We start from the raw sequence: 6825 nt of genomic DNA, 5'->3' as shown, positions 1-6825 counted from the left end.
CATATAAAACGAAAAGTTTGTAAGCGAAAGTTATTTACGAGCCGGTAATTTTATTTTATACAATCCATACTTTGACGTTATTTCTGCAAACATTTGTACACAATTTTATGACTTCATGTACATTAAGACTGAAAAGTTTTCGGAAATTCTCATTTAAAATTCGCGCGCTGTATATTTTTCGATATTTTAAGTTTATGTAGTTTGGCAGCACTGTCCTTAATTACTATGCCAAAAATGAGCTCGATCTGTCAGACAGTTCGTTTACGGCAGCTGTTGAAACCAGTTCACCTCAGTAGTGCGTTGCGAAATGTCTTCGACGGTCGTACGACCGTCCTGGAAGGCTTTGTACCACTCATAAACTTGAGTTTTCGATAAAACTGATTCCCCATAAGCCTTTTGTAGCATTCGCAACGATTCTGCACACGAAATTTCGTTCGAAACACAAAATTTGATGCAAACTCTTTGTTCAATATTTTTTTCCATTGTTTTTTTCGCAACGCCCTACTGAGGTGAACTGGTTTCAACAGCTGCCGTAAACGAACTGTCTGACAGATCGCGCTCATTTTTGGCATAGTAATTAAGGACAGTGCTGCCAAACTACATAAACTTAAAATATCGAAAAATATACAGCGCGCGAATTTTAAATGAGAATTTCCGAAAACTTTTCGGTCTTAATGTACTATAGTTTGCTTCTCTATTTTTCACCATTCAAAATTGGTACGTGTTTTAGGTATTCAATAGCAAATTAGAGAGTACTCGCGCATTTGAAAATTGCTAGAAATTGATAAGGCAAACGATTACTTTTTGTAGGTTTTGGTTTGATGTTTTAGATGAAGGTGAAATCTTTTACTGATTTTTTTTTGATTTCTGAACGAATTTTTTTATATAATTTTTTTTTTTTTTTTTTTTCGATAAAAATTTGCAAGTTTTCTAAAAGAAATCTATGTTAGTAGTATTCAACTGTATTCTGAAGTGTAAAGAATTTATTTACCGTGACGAAAAATGTTGTTATGCAAAGTGACCATTGTCATTGGACTTTGAATTAAGTGAACGGCTAAGTTTATAGTGTTTTTATTTTTATTAATATTAGCTATAATATATTTTTTTTAAATTTTTTTATGATGCTGAACGTAAGTGTTAATTTGTATTAAGCTTTTAACTGTGCAATTATCGCAATATGTTGTTGTCTCGCATTTCCTATTTGCAAAATTACTTAACAAAACATTTCACTTTTCCTTTTTGGGTATTTAAAATGATTTTCATTAATCTCACGCGTCTAATCCAGTTTCGTAACAAACGTTTAGCATTCAGTTTTTGGTGCTGATGAATAATGATTACGACAATGATGTTGATGATGATGATGATGATGCTCCGCATTTTAGCCATAAATGAATCTAAGTGAAAGCCAAGATTGCCTATATTTGTTGCGATTTAAAATGTTTATGCATACAAATATCTACTGCTGTTAAGGTAAATATGTTTGTGTGTTTGCAGTTATAGTGAAAAACCTTCTTTCAAATACAGTGTCAACATGATTAAATCACTGTGGTTTCTATTGTGTCTACTGCCACTGTTATTATTTAAAGTTAATTGTGAGTTGGTGTCATTGCGAAAAAGCAAAACAAGTAGAAAAAAAATTCCTAAGACATACGTCATTTTTATTGTTATTTTTGAAAATCACTAAAATTCACATAATTATATGTATATGCTTACAAGTTTTTGTATGTTTTCCTTTTATTTGGGAAACAGTTGACTAAATTGTAACAACAATGTTTTTAACGTACTCCTTAACTAAAACAAATATAGTATAAAGGTGGCTTAACGCCACTCCTAATGTTGTTTGGACATGTATTCGGTACACCGTGTCCAGTGTACTCTTATTGCCTTGAAGCTAGCTTAAAGTTGCCCAAAGTGTTAACCATTGCAAATTAAAATTTCTGTGCTTTCACTAAATCAAAATCTTCAGTAAATAAAACATAATTTCATTATTATAATTTTTAACTCGCTAATTTTAATTTTTTATAAATTTTGCAGAAATGTTTTATGCGCTTTGATGAATGAGTTGCGGTGCTTTTTTCCATTAATATTGAAAAAAAATTTCAGTAACTTCATATTCTTTTTTTAGTTATCTAATTAATTGTATCATATGTATGATTAAGATTTGTTATAAATTATATAATATAATCAAAATAATGAAAAGTAACAAAAAGTTTAATTTAATTTCGTTATTACTGTATTATAGTACAATATGTAACACGTTATACATTCACTCACCAAATTACCTTAATAATTGCGTTCATAGTACTTTGCTCTACATGTTCACTGATTTAACCTCAAATTAATGTACGCATTAATTTATAAAATTACGTTTGAATATCTGTATTACTTCTGTAGATCCTTAACAAAGTTGTTTCGTTTTGTACGATATTAAAAAATTCGTTTATTATTTATTGTGAAAAGCCACTTAATATATTTTTACTGGTTAAATATATTGTGAATTAAGTTTAAATTTTATTATTTATGTCGTTTAAAATTTATTTCGTGGTTTTGACCCATGACAGTGAATGAGTGAGCTTTTGTGATTTTAAAATCACTAAAGCATGTCAGTATGTTTTTTATTTATATAACATTGCAAATTTTTCAGTAATTTAACATCTTCATAATAATTTTGACCTTCGTTTTAATTTTCTTGAACATTTCAATGTTTGGAAATAATTTTAATTGTTTATTAAGAGTTTATAAATATGTTACAATTTTAACTAAATAATTAAAAAATGCATTTTTTCCTTTTTAATAAATAATGTATTGACTTTTTTATGTACATTTTTTATGCTTTTTTGTTTATAGATTTAATATTTTTTGATTGTTCTACAAAAATGTAAAAAATAACGTCTAAATCTTAGATCTCTCTCATCGAAAGAATGTGTTAACTTAAAGAAGCAATATGCAAAATTTATATTTAAAAGAATATATATTTGTGCCTAATTATAAGAGGCATATGCAGTGGTATGTAAATAAAGTGAAAGATATTTTTTAAGCTTAGATGATATTATGAACCTTATCGCTTTCAGACATAAAGGTGCCATATGCAAAATTTGTATTACAAAAAAGAATATATTAGGACTGCTAGTGTACTAGTACTTTTGTATTCAAGTGTAGAACACATATACAAAAGTATGCAAATAGAACGATATATTTTAAGATTAGATAATTGCTTACCACATTCCTTTGAGACGATAATACCGAGTAAATCTAACTAAAAAGTTCCATACATTTTATAATTGTCATTTTATGCAATGTGTACTTAATGAGAAAGGAAGATATTTCAAATTAATTGTTACTAGAATTTCTAAGAAATTATGGAACACATAGCAGTTTATTATATGATACATTATGTTATTTATAATGTTTTTTAATTAATTTTTGTAAGTTGCAAATAGAAAAAATGTGCCTTGGACAACTATATTCTGATACAACAAATTATAAACGTGATAAATATAAATTTTATGTCATATGAGATTTGTTTTAGTTATCCAGCAACAACGCGGAAAACAACAATTTCATAAAAAATAGCACTAAAAACGTGAAAAATGAAAAAATAGCTAAAAATAGTGCCGTTAGGCCAACAATTTCTATAGAAATCTCTATATTAGGATTTGAGTGTTATGGATTTTAAGCCAACATGATTATTTATTTTATATATTGTAATATTGTAATAATGCAATTTTGTAAAAAGTATTAAAATTTTTTTAAATTTCTCAAAAAGTGAGTTCTTTTATATGCTTTAAAGATATGGTTTAAAAATTTAAAATAACTATGTCTGTTCCCATTTTTGAAGTGTCCAAAATTTCGACAAATCGTTTTTAAAAACTGTTCCTCAGTTTGTAAATTGCATGAATTTTGCGAATTCAATCCACTTGTGTTTGAGTTAGTAAATTAAAAAGAAAATTACTTTGTAAAGCAATTGTATGCTATCAATCATTGCAAAAAATTTTTGTATGATTCTACAGTGTTCTTGCAGTTTTATTAAAAATTTAGTAATTCTACTTAGTTATTATTTCTAAGAAACTAATTTGTTGCAATTTAGAATCTTATGTGACTCTTATGAAATACTTGTAATTAGTTGAGGCTGCAGTGATTTTTACTGAAACAATGGGAGTGATCACAAAACTTTCTTATGACTTATATTCAGGTATTAAAACATTTGATTTTCCAAAATAAAATGAAAAAGCGGGAACAGGGCTGTTTATATGCTTAGAAGCCTTTAATATGTGGACTTATGAAAAAATGTTAAAAACCTTCTAAACTAACTTTGTTTTCAAAGTAATACAATGTTTGGATCAATGTCAGATGCTTCTTGTAATGATTAAAATCCACAAAATGATATATCTCCGTCACATTTTTAAAATACAAATCTACATTGTCAGTGCAAGTTAGAAATAAAAATCTTATGCTTTAAAATTTTGCTAGAAATAGAGAAAATGCAAGATAACTGTTAAGATATTGTAAATTATTAAAAACAATAACTCAAAATTTTTGTTGATTTTTGCTGTGAAAGAACAAAAATGAAAGAAGAATTTTTTCTCTTTGATTTTGATACATATGTATGTCTAAAATAAAATTTTATATATTTATTTTTCTTATACAAAATATTTGCTTTAGTTTTTATTTTTTAATAACAATAATATTTTATTTTATTATTTGTTAATTAAACACCCCAAATATTAAATTAAATTATTAATTATTAAACCTTATCTTAATAATTACAGCAATATTAATTCAGAATTCATATTAATTACTTCAAATGCGGATTTAAATATTTTTAATAGTACATGAAACGAATTATTCCTTTGTTATTATAATTTAAACATAATTAAATATATTTATTTTTTTTAGTATGAATTATTTAGTGATACTGTATTCCTAAATATTTAAGTAGTTAATTGTTTTAATTGATTTTTTTATTATCCCTTTTAAACCGGAAATATATTATATCCATATTAATAAATCGAGCAGACTTCATTACAGTATTTTAATAAATTAATTAACACACTACTTAACAGAAAAAAATTCAACTCACTTACAGCAAAAATAATTTCATTAAATCACTATAATATTATATATTATGCAAAACTCATACATAATTATAATAAATTAATTATTGGTGCGTTTATTTCACAAACAATTATTGAGACTGACAGCAAATACTTCATTTGAGGTATTTTGTTGTATTCGCATTACGAGTATTTACAATTTAAAGTCCATTATGAACTTTTCGCATTTACTGAAGTAAAAAGTTCAAAATATTTTAATGAAAAATTACATAGTAAAATGAACAATGCAGTATTAATATGACCTTCGCTTAGTTGCATATATATTAAGCCTTTTTTTAAAGTGAAATTTTGTGAAATATAGGTCCCCATTATCTATTGAAATACACTGTAATAAATTAACAAGACAACAAAATTGGTATATAATTATTTCTGTATGTTGTACTTTTAATGTTTTGTTAATAAATTATTTGGGAGTTCTTTAAATATAAAGTCCAATTACAATATACTCAGTCTGAAATAAAAAACATTTAAAATTTATAAATATTTTTTGTAGTGTAAGAATTTAATATGAACAAATTGTATGCATGTAGTTGTTAACCCCAAAGTCAAAGACTATTGCACAATACCGGCGTTTACAAATGAATTACCATCATTTTACAAAGTTAATGAAATTCAGTGGCCCACAATAACGCCGAAAAATTAATAAAAGAATCTACATAACAAAGACGAATAAAAAAAATTCTGAAAAAGCTTTTTTTTTTCTACTCTGTTAGTAATTTTAAAAGTAACTCTAACTCTAAAACACATTCCACAATATCTTAATATAGTAGAAATGAGCATATAAACCTAAAACAACGCAAAGTTGCTGACCAACAGCAAAAACATAAGCAATACCAACAACATTAACAATAATAGCAACAAAAACAATAACAGCAACAATAGTGGAAACAACTTGAAACAACAATTGTGAGCATTTTTCGGCAGCGATTGTAGGTAGGTGCAGTTGCTGTTTAAATGAAATATGACCACTGAGAACAATTGAAAAACAGCAACTTTAGAATTTTTTTATACATTTTCATAGCTCAACTATCAACAAGCAACAGAGATATTTAACTGGAGCACACATACGTACACATACGTAGATACAATTTGTTGTCTTTTTTAACTTGGTAACAATTTGTACGTAATGCAATTCGAAATGGCAGTGATTTACCACATAATTGACTCAATACCTGGTTGATTATCATTCTTCAGGTCTTAGGTTATTTTTTCGATATTAGATTGCTTTTCATTACATAGGTACGTACATATGCTGTACTAAAAACAATTTAGTACAATATACAATTTCCTCACATTTTAATGGAACATAAATTGTGGAAGGTATTCAATAAGGTAATATAAATAGATTATCTGCTATTTTTTATTTTTTTTTAAATTTGAATATATGGAATTAATCTATGCATAGAATTTTGTATAGTTTTTTAATATATATTAGTATTTATTTTATATGTATTTAATAATTTGTTGTTAAAGATAATATAAATAGAATTGCTCACTCTGTCTTGTATTTGCAATTAAACAAGTCGTAGTTACAAACTTCATTGTAATTGTAGACATGCAATAATAAAAAAGAACTTGTAATAAACTAGTTATAGTTCAAAAGTCGATAAACAATTTTATTATAATATATAGCCTTGAATTGAAAAATTCCTTTTCATTTTCTGTTACAATTGTTAAAGCTGTGCTTAGTTTTTTATGCATTTTTATTTGC

Source organism: Teleopsis dalmanni, chromosome 1, assembly GCF_002237135.1.
Source record: "Teleopsis dalmanni isolate 2A chromosome 1, ASM223713v2, whole genome shotgun sequence".
In the NCBI taxonomy this organism is placed as follows: Eukaryota; Metazoa; Arthropoda; class Insecta; order Diptera; family Diopsidae; genus Teleopsis; species Teleopsis dalmanni.
This window is presented reverse-complemented; position numbering follows the sequence as displayed.